Below are 27,315 nucleotides of genomic sequence, written 5' to 3'. Positions count from 1 at the left end.
TCCTAAGACTTTTCTTGCTTGTGATACTCTCAGTGCTTCTTTGAAGACTTTCTGCCCTGTCTGTGCACCCATCTGTGATAGACCTCCGACTGCAGCCATTGTATGTACAATCACCATTTATTCTTTCTTGTCAGCTCATGGTGATAAATAATGCAAGCTACAACATCCTGTAAATTGTTCATACAGACATGCTATTATAAAATCTGTGGTGCCAATGTCGGTCTATTTTATCTGTAGCTGTGCGCTGTTGTAATTACTCCTGCGGAGCCAAAGTAGGCTAGTGCTTATGATTGCCTTTGGCCATTGAATGATTATTAAATTAACATAAGCAATTTGGTACTTTAAACCTCAAATGATTGTTGTCTAATCCTCAATCATCTCTGAGAATATAGTTTAGTGTAGCAATATATTAGGTGCCTGTCAGAAAAGGCCAGGAAAAAGGCAAAACGACAGATACGCAAGATGACTAGGCAAACCTCTACTACAACCAGTCTCGAGAAAGATCCTGGCCTGAAACATCACCTGACTGTTCCTTCAACAGATGCTGCCTGACCTGTTGAGTTTCTCCAGCACATTATACAGAAGGTTCGGCAGGATGAGCAAGGACACTGGTGTCCACCGTAATTTTCCATTCATCCTACTCCTTTCAATGGGCCCTCAAATCCCATCCCAAAATATCACCCGTCCATGTTCTCCAGAGATGCTGCCTGAACCGAGTTACTCCAGCACTCTGTCCTTTTTTGTCAAGCAGCATCTGCAGTTTCATTTGTCCCTGTTTGTTGGATGCCTTATTGCCCAACACTGTTCGATCAGCTGAGAAGGCTGTTGGCTGCAACCTTCCCCCCATTGACGAACTGGTCACTGCAAGGGCCAGAAAGCAGCGGGCAAGATCATCTCGGACCCCTCTCACCCTGGCCACAAACTCTTTGCAGCACTTTCCTCTGGAAGGCGAGTCCAGACCATCAAAGCCAGACATAAAAGCAGCTTTTTTCCCCACGAGCAGTAACTCTACTCAACAGCCAAAAGTCTTTAGCCTCTTTTTGCTCTGGTATTTTATTTTCATAATTTTAAGTAATAATGTTTTATTTTTAATTGTCTACTGTATATTGTGTTTTTATCCATGTGAGCAAAGCACCAAGGCAAATTCCTTGTATGTATACATACTTGGCTAATGAAATGTATTCAATTTATTCAACACCACTTCTGGCAATGCAACACAAACTAACTCATCAATCTGCATTTAGTTCCAGGATGCTTAGTTTAGTGAAAGGGCACGGAAACAGGCCCTTCGGTCCACCGAGCCCATGCCGACCATCGATCCCCACACACTTACACTATCCTACACACACTAGGGGCAATTTACAATTTTACCAAAGCCAATTAAGCTGCAAACCTGTGCGTCTTTGGAGTATGGGAGGAAATCAGAGATCCCGGAGAATACCCACGCAGCTCACGGGGAGAACATACAAACTCCGTACAGACAGCGCCCGTAGTCAGGATCAAACCCAGATCTCTGGCACTGTAAGGCAGAAACTTTACTGCTATGCCACTGTGCTGCCCAGCAGGAATATTATCCCAGAAACTATCTTTCCCTTGCTCTATATTTATCATTGAGCAGAGGAATGCAAACTTCCAAGATTATTAATGATTTCTGTCCACAAAGTGCAGTCTGGATGCTATTTTCACACCATTATTAATTTTAATTTCAAAACTGTTAAGTAATCATTTGGGAGATTTGTCACCGGAATGTGCAAGTTATAAGTAAAATAAATTCTTGAGACCAAAATAGCTTTTCCTAAAGGCAGATTGTGAAGCTACAGTGAGTAGTTTGAAGCCTTGTTTTCATCACAACTATCAATTCAGGAAGGTTCCAAGCAAAGTGTTGCTTGAAATGGAAGCACACCATGTAAATGGTGAAATACTTCATCACTAAAGCTTCCAATTTTGGTTTCCCGTGTCAATTTTGTAAGTAAAATGATATTTTCAGCTTTAAAAATAGACCCTTTAGCTGTCACATGCTATCTGCAACAACTATTTTTGCAGTTATGAAAGGCTCATTTTAAGAAGTGTGGAGAAATGGACAGCACCATAAAATGGGGGCAATACACCAACCTAACTCCCTCCATTTGTGACTTGCCCTCACAACTACCAGTCAATTAATTTAACGGTTCATTTAACTTGGAAACCATCACTCGCTAAGAATGCCATCCAGCACTAAAATACTGCAAATATTAGCAATCTGATATTGTACAGAAAATGCTGGCAATGTGCAACAGGTCAGGCAGCAGATGTATAGAGAGAAATAAAGTTCATTATATTCAGGTTGGGAAAGAAGATAGCTCTGAAAACATTTTGTCTGTTTCTTTCCCCATGGATGCTGCCTGACCTGCTGAGCAGTCCAGTATTTTTTGTCTGACTCTCGCTTACAAGTGCAAGCTGGCTGTGCTCCTAATACAGAACCTCTATTGGAGGCAGTGCAGAAGCTGACTATGGAACTGGTATTGCAGCCTCTGACTTCATCAGCTGGAATAAGCCTCATATCAAGAGATGAGAAGACCCAAGCACAGAGAAGACAAGTAAGTTACTCAAACATCTTTTTACTAGACTCCTGATAAACAAGAGTACAAGGCTCAGCATGGGACAATCCAAGACTGAGCAATGACAGACAAATGTCAGCACTTAAATAGGGAACTAACTCAACAGGTAACACAAAAGATAATGACACACAAGTGAAAATACTTGAGCACAACACAACACAGACTATGCCACCCTCAGTGGTCCACAGTGGGATCAGCAGGCACTGTGATAGCCGCTGCATGGATTTACCACTTTTTACCATTTTCATGATCGGGGCCACCCTGGCAACGCTAGCATTCAGTGTTCACCCCTATCTATCTCTAGGAATATGGCAGACATTTAATGCCTTTGCATACTGAGTTCCAGAGATGACACAGAATGGCGACAGATTTCCAAATCAGGATGGTGCGTGACCTGCAGGGCAACCTGTGAGTGATGGTGTTCCCATCGAACTGCTGCCTTTAGCTCTGTACTTGGTAGCGGTTGTTGGTGGGGAGTTCACGGAGTCATACAGCACGGAAACAGGCCATTCGGTCCAACTCATCCATGCAGACCACACTAGTCCCCCCCCCTGCCTGCATTTGGTCCATATCTGACTAAACCTTTCCTATCCATGTACCTGTCCAAATGTATTTTAAATGTTGTTATAGTACCTGCCTCAACTACCTTATTTGGCAGCCCATTCCATATACCCACCACCTTGTGTGAAAAAGTTACCCCTCAGGTTCCTAATAAATATTTCCTCTCTCACCTTAAACATATTACCAGAGTGGCCTGGATGAGCCACTGCAATGCTTCTGTACACATTCACACAGTTCACACTGCAGGCATGGGGCTCTGGTGGAGAGGAAATGAATGAGGTTACAGATGGGGTGTCCTTTAGGGTAATTGCCTGGTTCTGGGAAGTGTTGAACCCTTTCAGTATTGTTTGATCTTCTGTTATCTAGACGAGTGAAGCATGTTGCCTCATGACTTGTACCGTGTATATGGTCTTGGTTGTGGGGTGTCAGGAGGACTATACTTGCTTGCACAGCCACTGACCAGGTCCTTCAGCCACGGCACAGATGTATGGCTAGCTCAGTTGGGATTTTGACCAATTGTGAAATCCAGCATGTTTTCTTTCTTTAAGAAGGAGCTTTTATCACAAAGTCCTGCAGAGATCAAACTGCTTGTGCAGTCCGCAAACATCAGCCATCAAATGACAACATTGTCAGCCATATCCATGACGTACCCAAGTCCCCGTAGTGATCTGTGTTGGTGGAAAGTGTTTCTCCAAAGTCCCCATGACCACAACATTCTCCCTCTCCAGGGGCATGCGGGCATGGATATAGTCATGGAAGAGGGGCGGGCAGTCGACTCGGGCAGAACCCTAGACTGTCCGCTACCTGGACCCGTGAATGGCCATCTTGGCCAGGTCCTGGGGCAAACCGACAGGGAGATCTCCCACCAAACCCCAGGATGTTGATGGAGGGGCAGGCTGTGACTCAACTGTGAAGCCATGGACATCACGGACATTTGTACGGACAGCGTCGTAGGGACATGCTCTCTCAGTGTGTACGCAACGCTGTATCAGTGTGTACACACAGCTCTGTATCAGCGTGTACGCACCACTGTGTCAGTGTACACACCCCTGCATCAGTGTGTACACACAGTCCTATAACAGTGTGTACACAACGCTCTCTCAGTGTGTACGCACCCCTCTCAGTGTGTACATACTGCTGTCTCAGTGTACACACCCATGTATCAGTGTGTACACAACGCTCTCTCAGTGTGTACACAACCCTGTATCAGTATGTACACACCTCTGTTTCAGTGTGTACACACCCCTGTGTTAGTGTGTACACACCCCTGTATCAGTGTGTACGCACCCCTCTCAGTGTGTACACACTGCTGTCTCAGTGTACACACCCATGTATGAGTGTGTACACAATGCCCTCTCAGTGTGTACACATCCCTGTCTCAGTGTAAACATAACCTGTCTGAACAGTTATTGACATCCAGGTGACACAAAACCCCCTGCCCACCCCTGACAACCACACACAGTGACTGTTATCTGGAGAATATGTAAGAGTTGTAACGTACAGTCATCTTTATTTTGATGTGATACTGCTAAACTCCTCCCTTGTGGTACGTAATATTAGCTGAATAGTGAAAGGAAATATATACAGTGCAAATTGATTTTCTGCTTGTGGCAAAATTCGGAAACTATCTTCCTCCATCTGTCTATGTATCAATCCCAGTTCATCTTTTTGTCTATATTTATCTCTTGATCTTGATCTCCTGTTCTAATATATCTCTATCTCTGTTTCTCGTGTTATTTCATGTATTGATCATTATACCTGTCCTGACCTTTTACAGAATGTTTTTGCCATCATTTCCTAAACCGTTCGTATTTCCTTCTCTGTCCCAGGACTGGATTTGGTGGAGAAGGTGTACTTTAGTTTTTTCCACAGGTTAACATTTCAGTAGAACCCTCTCATGCCACACACACAAGTGGGAATCTTGCCTCAACGTGGCTGGTCTCTGTGGCCTTATTGATCAACAAACTGTGCTCTGTTTTGTTTCTGCAAGCAATTTTCTCCAACTAGAACCAATACCTGGAAATTCTATCTTGTGGCCATTGGTGGTACCTCAATCGAAATGCCATTTGTGACTAAAAATGGCTCCTTATGCAATGTTGCAGTGGTCACACCAGTGCTTCTAGATCAAGGGGGACCATGTCATGTCTGCCTAGCCTCTCGACAGAGGTGGGTCTCATCAGGACCATGGAATGCAAATTGTATCTCATTGGAAGAGAAGTCAGATGATGCTTGCCTCCAAAGCTTCAATGCGAGGCAATGATAAATATGGGATGTAAATTCCTTGAAATTCCTCTGGAATTTAGAGTGTCGAATCAGCCAACAACTGTCAAATTGGGCATGGTGCAACATCAACTGCACTGTTGCTCACACGTTGCAGCCTCACAGGACTAGAGACCCGGGTTCGACCCTAACTGCGGGTGCTGTCTGTACGGCGTTTGTACGTTCTCACTGTGACCGCACGGGTTTTCTCCGGGCGCTCCAGTTTCGTCCCACATTCAAAAGATGTGCAGGTTTTTAGGTTAATAGGCTTCTGTCAACATTTCCCTAGTATGTAGGATAGAACTAAGGTGTGGGTGATGGCTGTTTGGCGTGGACTCGGTGGGCCAAAGGTCCTGTTTCCACACTGTATCCCTAAAACTAAAACTAAAACTGAAACCGATTGATTAAGAAATGTACAACTTTTAACATTTTATTAAAACAAAGCAACAATGATTACTTTTAAAATAAAATAATAAAAGGCACCTAATCACATGGAATTTACTTTATAGACTCAGTCATACAGCATAGATACAGGCCTGTCAGCCCAACCCGCCCATGCTGACCAAGGTGCCACTGTTTGGTCCATATCCTTCTAAATTGTTCCTATCCATATGCCTGTCATAATGTCTTTTAAATTGTGTGATAATCTGTGAGAGGGGAAAGATTTAATAGGCATCTGTGGTGCAACTTTTTCACACAAAGGGTGGTAAGTACATGGAACGAGTTGCCAGAGGAGGTAGTTGTGGCAGGTATTATCACAACATTTAAAATACATTTGGGTAGGTACGTGGATAGGGAAGGTTTAGAGGGATATGGACCAAACACAGGTAGGTGGAACTAGTGGAAACGGGGTGTATTGGTCGGCATGGGCAAGTTGGGCCAAAAGGCATGTTTCCATGATGTATAACTCTGTGACTATGACTCCATAATTTAAAGATTTAATCAGAAACTACATTTGGAACACACTCAATTATGAGCACCATGAGGAATGAAGTTTATACAAACTGAACTAATTTTAAGTCACAATACCCTATCCTGAATTATTAGAATGAGTGAGTCACTGTTGCCAGAGAAATACCTCTACTTTGGGTCCATCACACTCTCACTGTGGAGTCACCTCAAGGTGTGGAGCCTAGAACGGACACCAGGGGTTACTGGGTATACAACATCAGTTTAAAATTTGATTGCATTATTTTAATAATCCAGCGTTGGTTGTTCATTTGCCTGATTGCAGTGTCCAAAGCTGTTCGTTATAAACAGAAAATGGATGACTACAGAGAGAAAGGGATAAAGAAGGTGTGTGGTGCTCTGAATTGACTCGAGCTGATGACTTGATTTAGTTTCTAATTGTCGCATCAGTCAGAGAGCTCAGACCTGGGAGATGTTTGTTAAAATATCTGCAGTGCCTGCAGCTGACAGGTCCATGCGACAACATTGCCATGTATTGGTAACCTTAGCAACTGGAGTGAATTGAATTCAGCAGCTTTGGTCTCTGGAGGCACAGGAGTTTGCAAAACTGCCCAACATCATTTTATATAAAAGGGAATGTTACTTTTTAAAAACATAAATAGCATATCGTTGAGTGACTTCATGATAAAGTTCCAAGTGTGCCAACATCTTAAAGGCCAAAATTCTGTCTTTTTTTCAATATCACAAGAATAACATGATATAAGCACTGCTTAATATCACTTACCTACTTCATTATTAAACCTCAGCAGGGTCTCCTGTCTCAGTCCCATCCATCAATCCCACTTTCAGGCACTTAATCTACCAACTTCCTTCCTCAGATTCCTCACCAACTCTTCCACGCCCGTCCCTCTGACTTTTCCAAACACTCTGTCCATTATTCCCACCCTCTGACCCACAAGATTCATCACTTAAATGTATTTCGTCATTCAGTAAGACTCCAAACCACAACTCCAGCAAATCAATATGTAGGAAGGAACTGTAGATGCGGGAGTAACTTAGGGGGACTGGCAGCATCGCTGGAGAACAGGGAATATGTGATGTTTTAGGTCGAGATCCTTCAGTCTGAAGAAGGGCCTCCACCTGAAAAGTCACCTATTCCTTTTCTCCAGAGATACTGCCTGACCCGCTGAGTTACTCAAGCATTTTATGTCTATCTTTTGCAAAATCAATAATGGCTTCATTTAGCATTGTACATAGTGATGCATTCAAAAGTCAACTTCAACAATTAGCAACTAATTAGCAATCCACAAACCACTCTGTAAAATATTTCATTCGTACCTGGAAAAAGTAGAAAGCCAAGAAATTGGATTATAGAGCAATTTTACTTGTAGCACAATACACTTAAACATTGAATTTACTCAGGACGGCTACATGAGCAGTCACTGCCAGCTGAAAATGTACCAGACGTGAAAATGAACTGAGCAATTCTGTGCCTGGTCCATGCTAGTGACTGACCATTTCCTGACATCAGATACATGTATAATAGTATCATTATCCAGATATCACACTTTGCCACTTGCACTGATGGAGATTGGAGCTGAGAGCTCCACACTAAGCCTAGCATGGAACAGTCTAACTGCATGCCTCAGTGAAAGGGCTGTTCTGCTGATATTGGGACATCTGCCTTGGTAGCTTCAGGACTCAATGATTAGCTCAGCTCAAAATGATGGGGACAATACCATCCATTGTAGGACATCCTGTAGTTTGTGGAAGATGTGTGGACAGCAGGCTACAGAATGCCCCACAACTGTGGTTACCCTGTAATTATCAGCTGATTTACTCACTTTCTGGTGCTTCAGTGGTGATACCTCAGGCAATAACCCTTTCTTGACGATGTGTTAATGATCACGACTTTGTGGCACAAGCCACTCTTTCTGAAGTTACTAATGACACACGACTTGGCAGCATTGTGAACTGTGAGGAGGATGGTGGTAGATGGTGGTAGATGGTGGCAGGTGCCAGCCAGGCTGGTGGAATGGGCAGACGCAGGGCAGGTGGAGTTACGTCTGTTGGAAAGTGAGGTGTTGCATCTTGATAGAAATATTGAGGACTGATCATCCAGTACAAATAATGTTGTTTACAATGGTACTGGAGCAGGAAGGCACAGGTCATCACTTTTATTTCCTTAACGAGGAGCTTTCATTACAAATTCACAGTTTACAAAATACTGCATTAATCAAAGCTGCCATCCATGCAGTTTACAAACATCGACCTTCAGATTACAGCATTGTAATCCATGATGCACTCGAGCCCCTGGTAGTGTAGGGTAACGTTAATGTGCGGGATTGCTGGTTGGAGTGGGCTCGGTGGACCGAAGGGCCTGTTTCCGCGCTGTATCTCTAAACTAAACGGAATGAAACTAAACTGCAGTCCTTCATGCAACTATTAGACGGGAATGGGGAATTACCCAAGGCTGGTGAGGGATTCGGACAGTTTGGTCTTCAGACAGAAAGTGTACTTGGCTTCATGATGGCCACAATTGCTCGAGACGTGTAACAGAAGTATATTTCATGCCTCACTATTCCTGCCCCACACCTTCAACATTGAATACAGTGGCATCTGCTTGGCACACAGTCGGAGCTACATTTTAAATATTAATCATCTGTGATTATTGCTGTTCACTAATCACTCAGCCGTGTAAAAAGGCATTGCAGAAATCTTGTTCCAGTGATGAGGTCAGTTTTTTCCATTCTTGCTCGGATACTATTCTTCCATTCTTTCATTAACTCTGAACACTATTCCATCGATGAATGAGAAGACTGTTTTTTTCATGTCCTGTAGACTGGCGTACAGGTGGACAGCTCATTTCACCTGCAAAACTTTGGTAAATCATTCCAGCTTGGACAGCTTCCAACCCAGCAGAATTAATATTGACTTCTCTAACTTCAAGTAACCCTTGCTTTCTCTCTTTCTCCATCCCTCCCCATCCCTAGTTCTCCGACCAGTCTGACTGTCCTCCTTATTAAATTGTATCTTTACATGCCTTGTTGTCAGCTTCCCCTAGCTAACAATGATCTATTCTACATTTTCCTTGACTTTGTCCCCTTTGATAACTTGTTTTCACACACTTTACCCTTCCATTCAGACTAAGTCTGAAAACGGGTCTCGACCCGAAATGTCACCCACTCCTTCTATCCAGAGATGCTGCCTGTCCTGCTGAGTTGGTCCAACATTTTGTGTCTGCTTTCTCTGGTGTACACGCACAGAGGACTTTTGCTCTCCCTTCAACTCTCTGGACATCATTCCACACTGATTATTTCTGACTATAGAAATTTCTCCTCATCTCCTTCATAAAGGAAAGTCCTTTAATTCTGAAGCTATGACATCTAGTCCAAGACTCTCCCACTACTGGAAAGATCCTCTCCACATCCACTCTATCTAAGCCTTTCACTATTCGGTGAGTTTCAATGAGGTTTCCCCTCATCCTTCTAAACTCCAGCGAGTACAGGCCCAGTGCCATCAAACACTCATCATATGTTAACCCACTCATTCCTGGGATTATTCTAGTAAACTTCCTCTGGATCTTCCAATGCCAGCATATCCTTCCTCAGATATGGGGCCCAAAACTGCTCACAGTACCCTAAATACGGCCTGATCAGTGCCTGATAAAGCATCAGCATTACATCCCTGTTTTTATATTCTAGTCCTTTCAAAATAAATGCTATATTGCATTTGCCTTCCTTACGATCAATTCAACTTGCAAATTAACCTATTGGGAATCGTGCACTAGCACTCCTAAGTCCCCTTGCACCTCCGATTTCAGAATCCTCTCCGCAATTTCTGAATCCTCTCCCCAATTGATGCCTTAATTGGCACAATCAGCGTATCGTATTGCTGTAGGTTAATTACCAAATTAGGGTCTTCACTCTGAATCTATTCCTGGTGGAAATGTAGAGCACTAAGACCACTTACTGAGAAATTAAACGTTAGTCCCGTCTTCCTCTTGGTCACTTGCTACCTGAAACGTGCCTATTAATACCCATGTATAATTTAACAGTGTTTGGCTGTTGCACAGTGTTGAAAATTAGTCACCTTGTCACAGGGCTTGACATGAAGGAGGTCATATTGGGGCCGGGCTGCCTTGGGCACAGCACCTGATGCAGCCCAGGGATGTTGTGGTCACTACATGTACAGCTCGCCTCGAGGTCTCTTCATCATTGCGATATGACAACATTGGGGAAGTTCTGCATAGAAACATAGAAACATAAATAGGTGGAGGAGTAGGCTATTCAGCCCTTCGAGCCATTCAATATGATCATGGCTGATCATCTAAAATCAGTACCCCATTCCTACTTTCTCCCCATATCCTTTCATTCCATTAGCCCGAAGAGCTATATCTAACTTGAAAACATCCAGTGAATTGGCCTCCACTGCCTCCTATGGCAGAGAATTCCACAGATTCACAACTCCCTGGGTGAAAACCACAGATTCACAACTCTGGGTCTTTGGGCATACGAGTAATTCATTATTAAGATACATTTTCCTAGATATTTTAAGGACGGGATTTCAAATCAAGACAATTAAGTGCAATCAGATGGAGGGAGATTAATGTCTATTTCTCACGCTTTGTAATCTTTCAGAATTTAAGATGATGTGAAAAGTTGGGAGGAAGATTGCACCTTGAATTTAAAGATTTGCTGCCTTATCCGCCTCGTCCTCATCCGCACGGGAGAATGAAGATCAGTGAGTCACAGCAAGCAGCCACACTCAGGTAATGCAAGAGGGGGCATGGCTTGACATTTAATCACGGGTTTATGTTACAGGGATATTCCTGGAAGGATAGATTGCAGCACTGCAAAATAAACTAGAAACAGCCAGGGGAAGTTCATGCTTAGGAAAGGAGTCAAAACTTCCTTTGAAAACTATTTTCACTGCTCTAGACAAGAAGTAGATTTGACTATGTTATTGATCAAAGTGGAAGGTGTAGGTGTGAAATGCAGTAAATGTTGAATGATGCCACTCCTAAAGCATTTGAATCAATGTTATTGTTACTGGAAGAGGGTATCTCTCTGTGGAGTGCATGCACAATCTTCTCCCTGGGATGAACCGTATGTCCGTGCTGTTATGGTAGGTGCTGATTGTATCAAGACTGTTTGCTGCCTTGGAACTCTTTGAATGAATGTTCTGAAGCTGCTCTTTGCAACAAATGTTAAAGACAGAGGAAACTAACACTTAGGAGCACCAAAGGGGAACTCAAATCTTTTTTTAGTGATACAGCGCAGATACAGAACCTTCGGCCCACCGAATCCGCACCGACCAGTAACCCCAGCATATCAACACTATCCTACACACACTAGGGACAATTTACACTTGTATAATTGGCTTGGTATAAGCCAATTACCCTACAAACCTGTTCGTCTTGGGAGTGTGGGAGGAAACCAAGGATCTATGAGAAAACCCTCGTGGTCACTGGGGAGAACGTACAAACTCTGTACAGACAGCACCCGTAGTCAGGATCGAACCCGGGTCTCTGGCGCTGTAAGGGGCGTAAGGCAGCACCTCTACCGCTGCGCAACCGTGCCACCCATAAATCTCTTTTCCAGGTGGTGTTGGCAGTGCTTTTCTCATCGGGGTCCAGATGAAGGGCACTGAGCACGACGGGGATTGAAGTCGTGTCTCAACTTTGGGAAATAAATGTGTTTGCGGAAGGGAAAGAGAGACAGAGAGTGACCTGTTCTGGGCCTGCGGTCACCTTATTGAGACACATCATGAATTTTATATTGAATGGGCATTGATATCTTAAAGATCATACGAATTAAGAATGCAAGAAATTAAAGCAGGAGTAGAATTTTTATCCATTGTACCTGCTGCTTCATTGGATATAAACACAAAATGCTGGAGTAACTGTCGAGACCCTTCTTCAGACCCGAAACGTCACACATTCCATCTCTCCAGAGATGCTGCCTGTCCCGCTGAGTTACTCCAGCACTTTGTGTCTACCTTTGAATTAACCCAGCATCTGCATTTCTTTCTTACACATGCTTCATTGGACATTGTGGCCAATCTCCAACCTCCTTGTTCTAGTCAATCTCAGAGTCTGTAGCGGACGCGGAGTTGTCCGTTAAAGAACGAGGCGGACACGAAGTTTGTCCGAAAATACTGTCCTTTATTGCTACACTAATTCTCCTCACTCACCAACCCCACGCGTGTGGATTAACCCCTTAAATACTCCCCAGGGGCACCCGTGACCCACGTGACCCCCTCCAAGAGCTGAAGGTTATGTAAAGTGCGTGGTCCACCAACCGGTGCTGCCACAAGTCCACTGATTCGCTTAATGCCCCAAAATCCATCATTATTAGTAACTGAGCACGCATAGAATTCTGGACTAGAGGCTTGTGACGATTTACCACTTTGCAAAAGATCCATCACTAAATTAATATATTACTTTTATCAGCGCATATGGCCTGTCCCAATGGACAAATAATTATTTTCCAACCTAGAGCTATCAATGACCTGAGGCCTAACAGGAGATAAACTGAGTTTCTCTGGCAACATCAAAGCCAAGGCTAAAAAGGACTTTGACCCCTAGACAGTGGTGATGTGGGAGGGACAAGTCCAATGGCTCATGGCAACTCCCTCGGTCCCTCGGTCCCTCGGTCCAGGCGTTACACGGGTGGATTACACGACCATTTGAACGAGGGCACACAAGGTGCCAGCATCAACACTAGGATCCACAGTGCCGTGATGGGAGTAGACAACAGCTGATCATTGTCCAATGCATCTAGTTGTCTCCATCAACCTGCCCTCGATATAACAATATCAGTTCTATTGATTCTTTGTCAATACTATTGATGAAGTATCAATATAAAGACCCAGCAAAGAAACACTGCTTTGCCTTAGCCTCAGAGCAAACTGTGTTTGCATGTTCTCATAATAGTTATTGATTAAACACCTGTATGTCTAGTTGTCCCATTGATTGGCCACTTTGTGCATTCAGATTAAGTCACTTTTATCTTTGACCTTTATCATTTTCCCTGATTTGAACATTCACTGAGAGACTTCCACCATTGTTGCCCCCTGCTACAAACCTGCAGCCCTGCTATTACAAATACTTCTTTGCTCCATAGCTTTCACTTGACACCTCATACAGAAACCTCCCTTCTCATTTACTTTAAAGTCTTAACTCCAGCCAGCTAAACGTTATCAGAACTTGTATGAATAGAGTCCTAGCCTGTCCAATGTCTCCCTATAGCTCAGGCCCTCAAGTCATGGCAGCATCCTCGTAAATCTTCCCTGCACTTTTTCCAGCTTAATTTCATCTTCTGCTCTCACTGTTGTTTCTTGCTTCCCTCCCCTGAAGATGGAAAAATATTCTTCTGCCCCCCCCCCGCCCCCCCGCCCTTACCATTCACCCCACCAGTCACATCCAACACCTTATTCTCCAACAATTCCTCAGCAATTGCAGCATCTGCCGTTCTGCCATGTGCCTCCAGCCCCCTCCTCAGGTCCCTGTAATCTGTTGTCTCTCACAGCAATGGCTTGCTATTTGTCATGCCCCCCCCCCCCCTCCCCCAACATTAGAGTCAATTAATTTACCTCCTTAAGGAGGGGGAAGAGCATTTTACACCCCAGGGGAGTCCAAGGTCATACAGATAACATGCAAACTCCCCACGGACGGCATTGGACATCCACTCCAAACCCAGATTGTGGAGCTGTGAAACAGCAGCACGAAGTACTAAAACACATAACGTTTGCATCCAAACCATTGGGTAGGCTCATTGCATCACAGCATTTTAGGTGTCACGGTGGCACAGCGGTAATGTTGCTGCCTCACAGTGCCAGAGACCCGGGTTTGTTCCTGACTACGGGTACTGTCTGTACAGAGTTTGCACGTTCTCCCTGTGACCACGTGGGTCTTCTCTGGGTGCTCCAGTTTTCTCCCACACTCCAAAGACATACAGATTTGTTGCTTAATTGGTTTCGGTAAAGATGATAAATTGTCTGTACCTAGTGTGTAAGATAGTACTTGTTTTATGGGGATTGCTGGTCGACGCAGACTTGGTGGGCCGAAGGGCCAGTCTCCAAACTGTATCTGTAAACTAAACTAAACTAAACTAAACTAAATTTATTTTCCTCCCCTTGCATTAGTTTGAATTATTTGCTTGATTATTTTGAAATGCAGAGATTTAGTCGTGTGGTTTTGGCCAATGCCAATCGACTGTAGGTGAGATTGATATTGAAGCCAGGAATTCAGCCCCCTTTAGACATTTGCATTATTTGTTTTCTGATATGTATCAATATAACCCGCCAGTTGTATCTCAAGTGAATACCTTAATACAAGGTTCCTCCAGGAGTTATTTTAAAGAAACGTTTTACACCAAATCAGTACTCAACTAAATTTTTATCACAAAAGAGTACAGATGCTGAAACATAAGTAAAACACAAACTGCTGAAGGAGCTCAGTGGGTTAGGCAGTTTGTGGGGTGTAAATGGACAGACCATGTTTGGGTCAGCACCCTTCTTCAGACTGATGAGTTTACAATTTATTTTGGACGAGTTAACCTTTCAGCCCTGTTGATTACTGTTAGCTGAAGAGTGAGCTGATGTATAGCCTCAGAGAAAAGGAACAGATTTGCATGATGTCTGAATGTCCAAAAGCACTTTATCATCTTTTTAGTGATTTTGGAATGTTATTACTGTTTCAGTGTAGGAAGTTTTAGTTTTGGAGATACAGGCCCATCGAGTCCGCACCGACCAATGATCCACGCACATTAACATTATCCTACACACACAAGGGACAATTTATACCGAGCCAATTAACCTATAAATCGGTACGTTTTTGGAGTGTGGGAGGAAACTGTAGATCTAGGAGAAAACCTATGGGTCACGGGAAAACGTATAAACACGGTACAGACAGCACCCGTAGTCAGGATCAAACCCGCGTCTCTAGCGCTGAAAGCACTGTAAGGCAGCAACTCTACCGCTGCGCCACTGTGCCGCCCTGCAGCCTGGCAGTACAGTCTTAAAAACAGTGTGATCACGACAGATGATCCTTTTTCATAGCGTAAATAACAGGGAATGTTTGGCAGAGGAATTTCCCTCTTTGCTGTTGAAAGGAAACCCACGATGTTATTTTACACCTTGAGAAGACAGACTGAATCGTTGATCAATGTCTGTTCTGAAAGATGACATTTCCAATGGAACTGAATTTTGTTTCATATTGAGTATTCAAGTCCATGGGGGTATCAAAAACCATGATCCTCTGATTCAAGGCTAACATTGTGACAAAGTTGATCCCATTCTTGTTTGGCACAAGTCTTCCAGCTGGATACTTTTCAGGCTGCATCAAAACATTGTAAAAATCTCAGTGAGTTCATATTCTTGATGTTCAGTGCAATGTTGGCAAAAATACTTTTAGAATGACCAGGCATCAGAGAACAGAGAAACTGGGGAAAAAGGGAAAGAGTATCCAGAGTACGTTTATGAGAAGAATCCCTGGGATGATTGGCTTAATAATCGATGAGCGTTTAACGGCACTGGACATGTACTCGCTGGAGTTTAGAAGAATGAGAGGGGACCTCATGGAAACCTGCCGAATAGTGAAAGACCTAGATATAGTAGATGTGGAGAGGATGTTTCCACTAGTGGGAGAGTCTGGGACCAGAGGCCATAGCCTCAGAATAAAAGGACGTGCCTTTAGAAATGATATAAGGAGGAATTTCCTTAGTCAGAGGATTGTGAATCTGTGGAATTCATTGCCACAGAAGGCTGTGGAGGCCAAGTCAGTGAATATTTTAAATGCAGAGATTGATAGATTGTTGATTATTAAGGGGTTATAGGGAGAAGGCAGGAGAATGAGGTTGGGAGGGAAAGATAGATGATTGAATGTCAAAGACTTGATGGGCCGAATGGCCTAATTCTGCTCATCAATTATGAGCTTATGAAATTGTGCATGAGGTGATGCTGAGGGATCAGTACCCACACCACTGATTTGGGGATTGTCACAAAACATAGACAGCTTTGCCACAATGTTAAATGTGTCCATGAGCTAAGATTTGGTTCACATTGAAACCATGAAAGCAGAACGGTAAAAGAGGTGATTTAAACACAGGAGAAGCTAGTTTTGTTCAGGTGTTAAGGCGGTGTATGTACAGAGAGAAGCAGCTGGCACTGCCAATCGGTGATCAGATCTTCCAGCATTTTCTGTTTAAATTATCAACATCTGCAGGATGTTGCTTATAGAAAAGAGACAATTGATCAACTGCCACAAATGAGTGAAATCAGTAGTTTGCAGAATCTAGAATCGTGCAGCGTAGAGGTTTACTCAGGCCACCTTGCCTGACTCTGTTGAAAAGACTGGTTGTGGTCATCATAGGCAAATAATCCCAGCCGCAGAAACCGCATGAGATTTGCTCATCAGCTCCTTCATCCCAGGCATTGCCAGCAAGCAGCAAATAAAGTGTCTCACTATACACAGGACAATAAACTAAACCAAACCAACCCATGCTAAACCAAACCAAACTAAACTGAACTGAGCTAAAGTAAACAAAGCTGTCACATCCATCTTGTCAGTTACCGAAATATTCGCTGATGATTGCAGTAGGATTGGTAGCCCCTCAAGTAATGAAGCAATTCATGTCTGCAGGCAACAAACCTGGTCACAACATTCAGGAATGAATCAATTTATGAAGTAACTATCATGCACACCCATGTCAGACCATGACAGTCTCTAACGAGAGACAATCTAAACACTTCTTGACACACAGACAATCAAATCCTGCATCAAGGATGGACCTTAAAATGCTGGAGCAACTCGGTGAAACAGGCAGCAGCTCTGAAAATAAAGAATGGGTGGCGTTTCAGTGTGAGACCCTTCTTCAGACCAATGGGTGATGTTTCGGGTCGAGACCGTTCTTCAGACCTGATATGTCACCCATTCCTACTCTGCAGAGATGCTGCCTGCCCGCTGAGATACACCAACATTTAGCGTCTATCTTCAGTGTAGTCATAGTGACACATTGTGGCAACAGGCCCTTCGGCCCAACTTGTCCCACCTACCTGCATTTGGTCAATATCCCGCCAAGCCTGTCATATCCATGTACCTGTCTAACTGTTAATTAAACGTTGAGATAGTCACAGTGAGATAGCCACGGCGTGAACTACCTCCTCTGGCAGCTCGTTCCATACACCCACAGCCACTCTTTGTTCTATACATCTATTCCTCTCTTTAATCCTCTCTCCAAATCACACGCATTTTCACCTGGATATTTATCGGCAAATCTTCACAGCGACTCTGTTAAAATCCTGGATCTCAGCCGCATTGCAGGCACGAATATACCGTGTGAACTAGGGAGATTCTAAACGGAAGCTCATCACTAAGATCATAAGATCATAAGAGATAGGAGTAGAATTAGGCCATTCGGCCCATCAAGTCAACTCCGCCATTCAATCAAGGCCGACCTATCTCCTCCTAACACCATTCTCCTGCCTTCTCCCCATAACCTCTGACACCCATACTAATCAAGCTTCGGGAGGACACTCAGGGATGGCATCAAATGCTGATCTTGCCTCTCACACCCCTATTACACAATGAGTTGTCTAATTAGTCCCTTACCTCTTTGTAGTCTTTCAGATATCTCCTTCCGAACCAGCACTCTGTTGCTGAGAACACAAAGTGCTGGCATAACACAACGGGTCAGGCAGCATCTCTGGAGGACAAGGAAAGGCAATGTCACCTCGCCATGGTCTCCAGAGATGCTGCCTCCAGCACTTTGTGTTCCGTGCAAGATTCCAGCATCTGCAGTTCCTTGTGTCCCCATTCTGTTGCTGACACCGATAACTTGTTTTGTTCCCTAGCTTGTATACTGACGGCTTGGCTTCATGTTCACATTAAATTAGTTTAATCATTGGAATACCAATCTCAGTAACGAGAGAAATCTCTTCTGCAAAAACTTGTGAACACTTTCGACATTAATGTAAAACATTAAATAGGCAATTATTGTTGCAGAAAGTTGCTGTGATGAGATTTTATGTTGATGAATCTGAATATATATCGGGTGATTAGTGTAGTGTGGAAGGATGCCTAATCCGTTTCATTAGAATCAGCTTTAGACCTACGCCCCAATCCCAAGCATTGACAAAGAGTAGCTGTGATGAAGCTTAAAGTTGTTTCTGTGGAGGCTCACTGTTGATGCACCATCAGTGGCTGTGCCTGGCTCAGGGACGGGCCATCACCCATCAAAGTCTGTCTGTCATAGTTTACATTGTTGGTGATTGTCTAGTCTGCAGCATCAATTGTTAACAAACTCCATTCACATCCAAATCTGAACGTGTACACTCTTGTCACATATCATCTAGGTTGACAGTTCTGTGCTATTATAAGGGAGTGCTGAATTGTTAGACAAACTGCTTCTGATGTGCAACATTTAACTGTCAACCCCATAGAGTCACTCAGCACGGAAACAGGCCCTTCACCCCAATTCATCCATTCCGATGAACATGCCCCATCTACACTAGTCCCACCTGTCCGGATTTGACCAATATCCTTCTAAACTTTCCTACCCATGAACCTGTCCTGATGGCTTTTAAATGTTGTTATTGCACCAGCCTCAACTACTTTGTCTGGCAGCTCAATCCATATGCCCACCACCCTCCATGTGAAAAAACTGCCATTCAGGTTCCCATTAAATCTTTCCCCTCTCACCTTAAACCTATGTCCTCTGATTCTTGACTCCACTACCTTGGGGAAAAAGACTGTATGCATTCTGCACGGGGAAGGCTGAGTGGACCTAACGATGGCCAACAAGAAAAGATTGCAGCTGGTGAGAGGGGAGGGACCCCCATGGTGACCGAACACGTCCGGTCGGATATCTGCCGTCTGGAGAAAGCGCTGGCCCCAGGGGTAACAACGTGAGCCGCAACAATAGCTCGGTCAACTGGACCATGCGGTGGGTGAAGAAAGGCTCGCTGGGGTGGAATTGGCAGTTCTGTCCGCTATAACCAAAATCTGTTATAAAGGGGTCCATTAAAATGAGGGTTTACTGTATTATAAACAAACAACAAAAGTTCAATAAATAAAAATCACAATAGAGTGCAAAACAAAGCAAAGCCTGAAGTCCCCAGTGCACCAAGATAGTTCTTTCAATCTGAAGAAGGGTTTCGGCCCGAAACGTTGCCAATCTCCTTCGCTCCATAGATGCTGCTGCACCCGCTGAGTTTCTCCAGCATTTTTGTGTACCTTCCAGCTCATTTACATTATTTATTCCCCTCATGATTTTGTACACCTCTGTAAGATCACCCCTCAGTCTCCTGCGCTCCATGGAATAAAGTCCGAGGCTGCCCCACCTCTCCCTGTAGCCGAGGCCTGGCAAAGCAGTTGAATGTGACTGATCCCATGGGTGTATAGTGGTTGGTGTTGGTCTGGTATACAGGACACCAGCTATGCCTCAGCCCTGCTACCGACCCTATACAGTGATTGCACGAAGTGATAATGCACACCTTCCATCTCGCAAATGATTGACATTCTCGGTAATGTATTACCTGGATTCTCCTAGGGTGTCCGAGGGACTTAATAGTGTCTATTTCCTTTCCTATCCAATCCAAACATTGGGCTCAGTTTGATGGTCTCATTAGATAATTACCCTGTTTCCAACTGCACTGACCTTTGTCTCTGACACCTTCATTGAAACAATTCACCCTGAAAGTACGTCTGAACAAAGTGCTGTATTCATGGAGGTGAGACGACTAAATCATACAGATCACTGTAAGTCTATACCTGATGGAAAATTAATTTAGACGGTTGAGGCCATTACTAAGAAATGAAATTTTAGTCATGACTCTGTACTGGTCATTTGCTACCTGAAACTGCTTTTGTTAGTACCCATCAACATCTCTGATATGTATAATTTAACACTGTTTGGCTCTTATCCACTGTCTGTATAAAAGTGAACTTATCGGGCAAGAGGACAAACAACAAATGAGACGTGTCTGCTAAAGTTCACGTGGTATAAAATGGGAGCAAGTTTTGTCCTCATTTAGCTCAATGTCACTCAAAAGTCAACATGGCCAAGCATTATTTTTAGAGATATGACAAGGAAATTTAGCAACCTTGTCATTGACCTAAACACGTTGCCAATTCATATCGGAATTCTGATCCAATCGATCCTGCACCTGATTTAAATCTTGCTGATATATTTGGATCATGCCCAGTAATGACTGGAGACAGTCACAGGACATCTGACTTCCCGATGTGACCAGAATGGGGGATGTTTTCACAGGGCTGATTGATTCTGAAGATATATTTTTCAAGGTATTTTAAGAAATGAGTGGATCGATGAAGGGTTCATATTTTATCATATTTCTCATATTTATCATACTTCTCCAGAGCCTATGAAAAATTGTTTGGAAGAAAACACCACGACTTTAAGACGTAACCTCAACGAATACCATCCACATCCAGAATGATAAGACAGGTTCTCATTGGGTGTGGGAAAGAACTGCAGATGCTGGTTTAAATCGAAAGTAGACACAAAATGCTGGAGTAACTCAGCGGGATAGGCAGCATCTCTGGAGAGAAGGAATGGGTGACATTTTGGGTCGAGTACCTTCTTTAGACTGATTGGGGATCTGTTCACCAGGGGATCACCATCATCAAACGCAAGAGAGAAACCAGTTTGACATTTAGCAATGAGGTATATGTTTCAACTATCGCATTAGCTCTTCCAGACGTAATTCAATTATAAGGTTTATTTTATCCATTTACAATGCCCCATACTTTAGTTCTTTTTTCAAGAAAACTGATCGCCATCTAATGTTCAGACAGTTGAGTAAAAATATCTACGAAGACGCAGGATACATCAATCCACAGATCCTAACACAGCACGCTGTGTGACATCCAACAGCAAACCTGTTTTGGACAGCAGATTTATCAGATGGTATCCAACACGTTACTGAAGAAGCCATCACACTCAGGGATAGGCTGCTTGTCATGAGGTCAAGATAAACTCTTCTTATTTTGAAGAAGTGATGAAAATATATTAAAACATAGTACAGTACAGCACAGGAACGGGTCTTTCAACCCATAATATTTGTTGCCAACATGATCCTGATCTTCTGCCTGCACATGATCCATATCCCTCCATTCCCTGCACATCCATGATGTGCTTTTCTAGATGCCTCGTAACTCCTGGTAGCTCGTTCTAGACACACCCGCCACCCCCTGTGTAAAAGACTTGCCCCACACATCTTTAAATTTTACCCCTCTCACTTTAAAGCTATGACCTCTAGTCATTGACATTTCCACCCCTGGAAAAAGATTCTGACTGTCTACCCTATCTATGCCTCTCATAATTGTATATACTTCTATCAGTTCTTCCCTCAACCTCCATCATTGCAGAGAAAGCTGTGCAAGTGTGTCCAACCTGGGGCCTATATATTTGTAGTCATTACTTGGACACCATGCCAGACAAAGTAAACCATTTTGCAGAAAATATTGTTTGCTGCTGAGTGTCATTCGAGTCAGAAATTAAAACTCCATTATTCAAACAGGGCCATCAGATCTCACTGATGCTTGGCATATAATCCCATGATCACACGACAGGCAGGTGTATGTCGGTGGGCTTCGTGATGTCTACACTGTTGCGTGAAGCAGGACTCGAGGAGGCCTTCAAGGACAGATTCTTGAACTCCTTGACCATCTGTGGCTCTACATCCTCGTGACCTGCAGTTTGACTCGTGAGCCATGAGCTAGGGCTCAGGCACTGGAGTTGGTGCGACAGATACTTACCAAGTGCCATTCATGTCAGGAAAGCAATCTACAGCCACCCTGTAAACGAGGCCACTCAGATTTGTAAAAGGAAATCGCCCCACCAGCTTGGCCAACCTTGTGGACTGTGTCTATCTGTTGGTTGCTTGGTAAGCCTGTCTCCGCAGAGATAGCAACACTAACTGGCGGCTGTGATCAAACAAGGAGCTAAGGCACATGAATGTGTTGTGAGTCTATGATTTTCCTTTGTGAATACAATTTGATGAAAAGGAACAGACCATGTAGGCTTAGATAGACACAATATGCTGGAGTAACTCAATGGGTCAGGCAGAAGAATCTCTGAGAGAAGCAATGGGTGACTTTTGCCTTGACCTGAAATGCTCTCTCCAGAGATGCTGCCTGTCCCGCTGAGTTACTCCAGCTTTTTGTGCCTATCTACTGGGTTAAACTAGCTAACTCTCCTTGCCCATGTTGACCCCGTTTACCACAGTTTAATTTATTATTGTCACGTGTGCTGAGGTTACTCCAGCACTTTGTGTCCTTGTTAGTAACCCAGCACCTGCAGTTCCTTGTGTCTGCAACATGGATATTAATGCTGGTGTTTAGTTTATTATTGTCCAGTGTACCGAGGTACAGTGATAAGTGTTGCGTGCTAGTCAGTCAGCGAAAGGTCTACACATGATTACAATCAAGCCGTCCAAGGTGCACAGATACAGGATAAAGGCAGTAATGTTTAGTGCAAGATTAAGTGCATAAAAGTCAAATTAAAGACGGTTTGTGGGTCTTTAATGAGATAGATGGGAGATCAGGTGCACACTCTAGTTGGTGAGAGGATGGTTCAGTCGCACGATAACAGCTGGGAAGAAACTGAGCTCATACTGAAGAAAGGATGGTAGAAACCTTGGACATTCCTGTTCTCTGTGCCTGCCTCATATTCCCTTTTCTGCCTTAATCTCTGGGCATGTACCCTTGCATCTCCTATGGAGAGTGACCTTGTGGACAGGGAATAGCTGCTGCTGCCTAGGACAGAAGCCCCAAATCATCACAAGTACCTGAGCCGTGCAGAGTTGAGCACCTCAGGTCCACTGTCAGACCGTACTCCAGTCACTATCCAACAAGCCTTCTGTTAGAAGCACACTACTCGTGGAAGGAACTCAGTATAGATTTGCCATTGGAATCCAGAGTGCAGGTACTTAAGGGGCTGTCCCACTTGGGCGACCTAATTGGCGAGTTTAGAAGAATTTAGGAGAGTTTGAAAAAATGTAATGTTGAAGACCTCCTTCGACTATGTAGAAGACCTCCTCCAACCTCCTTCGACTATGTTGAAGACTAGCTTTGACTAGCTACGATTAACTTCTGGAAAATTGGACACCGAATAGTGGAGAGTGAAGATGACTTCCTTCAATCTCCTTCAATCTCCATTCGACCTCCCTTCGACTATGATGAAGACTACCTTCGACAACCTTCGATTACCCTCGATTACCTACGACTAACATGCCGACCTGCTACGACTAAACCTAGGTGTAAAAAAAGTATTGATTTTTTCCATGGCGACCTTTTTTTACTCGCCGAGATTTTTCAACATGTTGAAAAATACACCACGACCTAGCTGAGGCCTCGAGTACACGGGGACCACTCTCGAGCATGAAGGAGAATCACAAAGATCTCCTTAGAATCTCGTGTCGACCATGCTGTGAGTATGAGTCAAGGGCAAACTCACCAGAACTCGTGGATTAGGTTGCCCAAGTGGGACAGCCCCTTTAGTTCTCTTTGGTCCTGCTTGCCATCAGGTGACTTGACAAAGTGCGCTATCGACGGAGTGTGCAGCCCGGGGAAGGATCAGTTGACACAAATGCAGAGTGCGTTGGGGCTCAGCTGCAAAGGCAGTGCTTCCCTGATAATGAAGCGTGCAGTAATTCAACCCTGAGGATCTGTGACAGGAGGAAGTATCAGGCAATCCATGCAGTCAGCAAAAATAAACCCACCACAGCTTGCATTACAAATAATCAGCAGGCGCCTACTATCTGGGACATGTTCATTCAACTTTTATTTCAGAGAGAGAATTAACAGAAGGGCAGAGGTGTATTATTTATATTGGCTCCATATTTCTGAATATTTTAGTAGCCACTATTCCATTTCCACCTGAGTACCCAGATCATAAAATGATCCATGCAACACAGTTCTCCTAACTTTTATTGCAGCTTAATTGGATATCAGCAGCGAAGCTCTTTTTACAATGGCAGTTCTTTATTTGATTAATTTTCTTTGCATATGTTAATTATTTTTGTTATTTTTTTTAATTTTGTAATTTTAAATAGGAAATCTACTTTAGTTTACTTTGGAGATACAGCGAGGAAACCGACCAGCGATCCACGTGCACTGACACTATCCGACACACACTGGGGACAATTTACAACTATACCAAAGCCAATTAACCTACAAACCTGTATGGTTTTGTAGTGTGGGAGGAAACCGGAGATCTCGGAGAAAACCCACGCGGTCACGGGGAGAATGTACAAACTCCGCACAGACAGCACCCGTGGTCAGGGTCGAACCCGGGTCTCTGGTGCTATAAGGCAGCAACTCTACCGCTGCTTCACCATGCCGCCTGAATCAATAAATTAGGTAAAAAAATACGTCAGGTACTTGTACGAATTTCCTCAATACTATTTGAGCTTTTCTTGTTCGACCAGAACCCTTGGCAGACGTCTTCAAGTCCAGATCACTTCATGTAAACCCCTCAAGTTTGCCGCCATATTTAGAACAATGACCCTTCTTTGAGGAAGTGCAAAATTATTGGCAATTAACTAAGTTACAGAGATAGGTTGAATAAGTTAGGTCTTTATTCTCTGGAGCGCAGAAGGTTAAGGGGGGACCTGATAGAGGTCTTTAAAATGATGAGAGGGATAGACAGAGTTGATGTGGACAAGCTTTTCCCTTTGAGAATAGGGAAGATTCAAACAAGAGGACATGACTTCAGAATTAAGGGACAGAAGTTTAGGGGTAATATGAGGGGGAACTTCTTTACTCAGAGAGTGGTAGCGGTGTGGAATGAGCTTCCAGTGGAAGTGGTGGAGGCAGGTTCATTGGTATCATTTAAAAATAAATTGGATAGGCATATGGATGAGAAGGGAATGGAGGGTTATGGTATGAGTGCAGGCAGGTGTGACTAAGGGGAAAAAAAATTTGTTCGGCACGGACTTGTAGGGCCGAGATGGCCTGTTTCCGTGCTGTAATTGTTATATGTTATATATATGTTATATGTTAATTATTCAAGCTGAATTAACCACAAGTAACTTTTAATTTAGTACGCTATGGTGATTTTGTTTTTTTTTTTGTTTACTCATTAGTTCAGCTTTCCTGCATCTCAGACTCTATTTTCCCTGAAGCCTCTCCCTTATATAAAGTCACTAACTCTCACCGTTCAAACAAATACATTCAAAACAAACTCATGTTTGTAGTGTAAGAAAAATAGAAAAGATGCAAGTAATGGCTGTGAGGTTTCATTTTTAAAGCAAAAAGAAGTCAAGTACGAGCTATAAAGTGCACGCGTTAAACACTCTCCAATTTCCCAAGGCCCATGCAGAAGTAACTCTGGGAAAGCACAATGAAGAATCGAGGCTAGTGATTCCACACTTCAATAGAGAGGAACATCTGTGAGGGAGAGTAGGGGCAAGAATAAAATAAATAGATTTTATTTTATCTGAGTTTTCACCAATAGTTTTAATTGCTTTTAAATCTTTTATTTGTATTTAAATTATTTTTATTTATAATTATTATTAAAGCATATTCACACCGTTTTTATAAATTAAACCTTTTTAAACAAAATTAAATATCTTTTAGAAAATGTTTTTGTCATTTGGTCTCCAAATCTGAGGAAAGACATTCTTGCCATAGGGGGAGTACAGAGAAGGTTCACCAGACAGATTCCTGGGATGTCAGGACTTTCATATGAAGAAAGACTGGATAGACTCGGCTTGTACTCGCTAGAATTTAGAAGATTGAGGGGGGATCTTATAGAAACTTACAAAATTCTTACGGGGTTGTACAGGCTAGATGCAGGAAGATTGTTTCCGATGTTGGGCCTGTCCAGGACAAGGGGTTACAGTTCAAGGATAAAGGGGAAATCCTTTAGGACCGAGATGAGAAAAAAAAAATTCACACAGAGAGTGGTGAATCTCTGGAACTCTCTGCCACAGAAGGTAGTTGAGGCCAGTTCATTGGCTATATTTAAGAGGGAGTTAGATGTGCCCCTTGTGGCTAAAGGGATCAGGGGGTATGGAGAGAAGGCAGGTACAGGATACTCAGTTGGATGATCAGCCATGATCATATTGAATGGTGGTGCAGGCTCGAAGGACCGAATGGCCTACTCCTGCACCTATTTTCTATGTTTCTATACCTGTAGATACATAAAGTTGGACAGATTTGATAGTATGTTGAGTTGGACAATGGGCCTGTTTCCGTGCTGCATAACTTTAGCTCTTTGTGACTTTGTATCAAACCGTCAGCCTACGTGATTTTGTAACATTAGAAGATTATGGAAGATAAATATTTTTGATGCATCCTGGAGCTTTAAACTAGACCATTCCTGTCCCATGTTGCTGCCCTCTCCCAGTATCATATACATCATTCATTATAAATACATCACAGTTGATTTTCATTTCCTTTGAAGGAAACTATGAGAGGTGTATATTGGGAAGCAAGTTTAAAATTTCATGCCATGCAATCTGACTGAGACATAGTGTAGCTGTCTCACACACACTTTTATTTATGTGCATCCAAATGAATGTGTGTCTTATGTGCAGCATGATGTATCCCTTTATATTAATAATGGTAATTTAACACAGGTCAGGCAACAATCAAAAGACTAAGGCTGTTTTTGTCATTTGATAGATATTTAAGAATTGTATGTTTCTGACGTTGTTATGATGACATTGAAAATTATGCTGCTGTAAAAGTAACGTGAGGAGAAAGGTATGACAGGAAATGACTGCCATCTACAGAGATTGTGCAGTGCAATAACAATAACAGTATCAATAACTTTCAAATAGTTAGGAAAGAGAAAAGTGAGGCCATGACATTTTTGGAACTCCAGCGGACAGTCCATTGCAGTGCACAGTGTCCTTTGGTGTTCTTCTGGTTTCCTGTTCATGCTAGCTGTGCTAATATAGCTCTCATCAGAATATTTATAGCTATCTCAAAGTTTGCTTTGGCATGTTGTTAAAT

General features: G+C 43.3%; 1 protein-coding gene across 1 annotated transcript in view; it reads left to right on the top strand.

The window, feature by feature from the left end:
- The window catches only part of LOC129708036 (potassium voltage-gated channel subfamily A member 3-like), a 109,342-nt gene that overhangs the window by 49,858 nt on the left and 32,169 nt on the right, over positions 1 to 27,315 (top strand). The window contains exon 2 of the mRNA XM_055653578.1: positions 10,967 to 11,097. The gene's annotated coding sequence lies outside the window, so the exon portion shown is untranslated. The remainder of the gene's footprint in view (positions 1 to 10,966; positions 11,098 to 27,315) is intronic.

The sequence above is a fragment of the Leucoraja erinacea genome, chromosome 22, assembly GCF_028641065.1.
Source record: "Leucoraja erinacea ecotype New England chromosome 22, Leri_hhj_1, whole genome shotgun sequence".
Taxonomy (NCBI): Eukaryota; Metazoa; Chordata; class Chondrichthyes; order Rajiformes; family Rajidae; genus Leucoraja; species Leucoraja erinaceus.
This window is presented reverse-complemented; position numbering and strand designations above follow the sequence as displayed.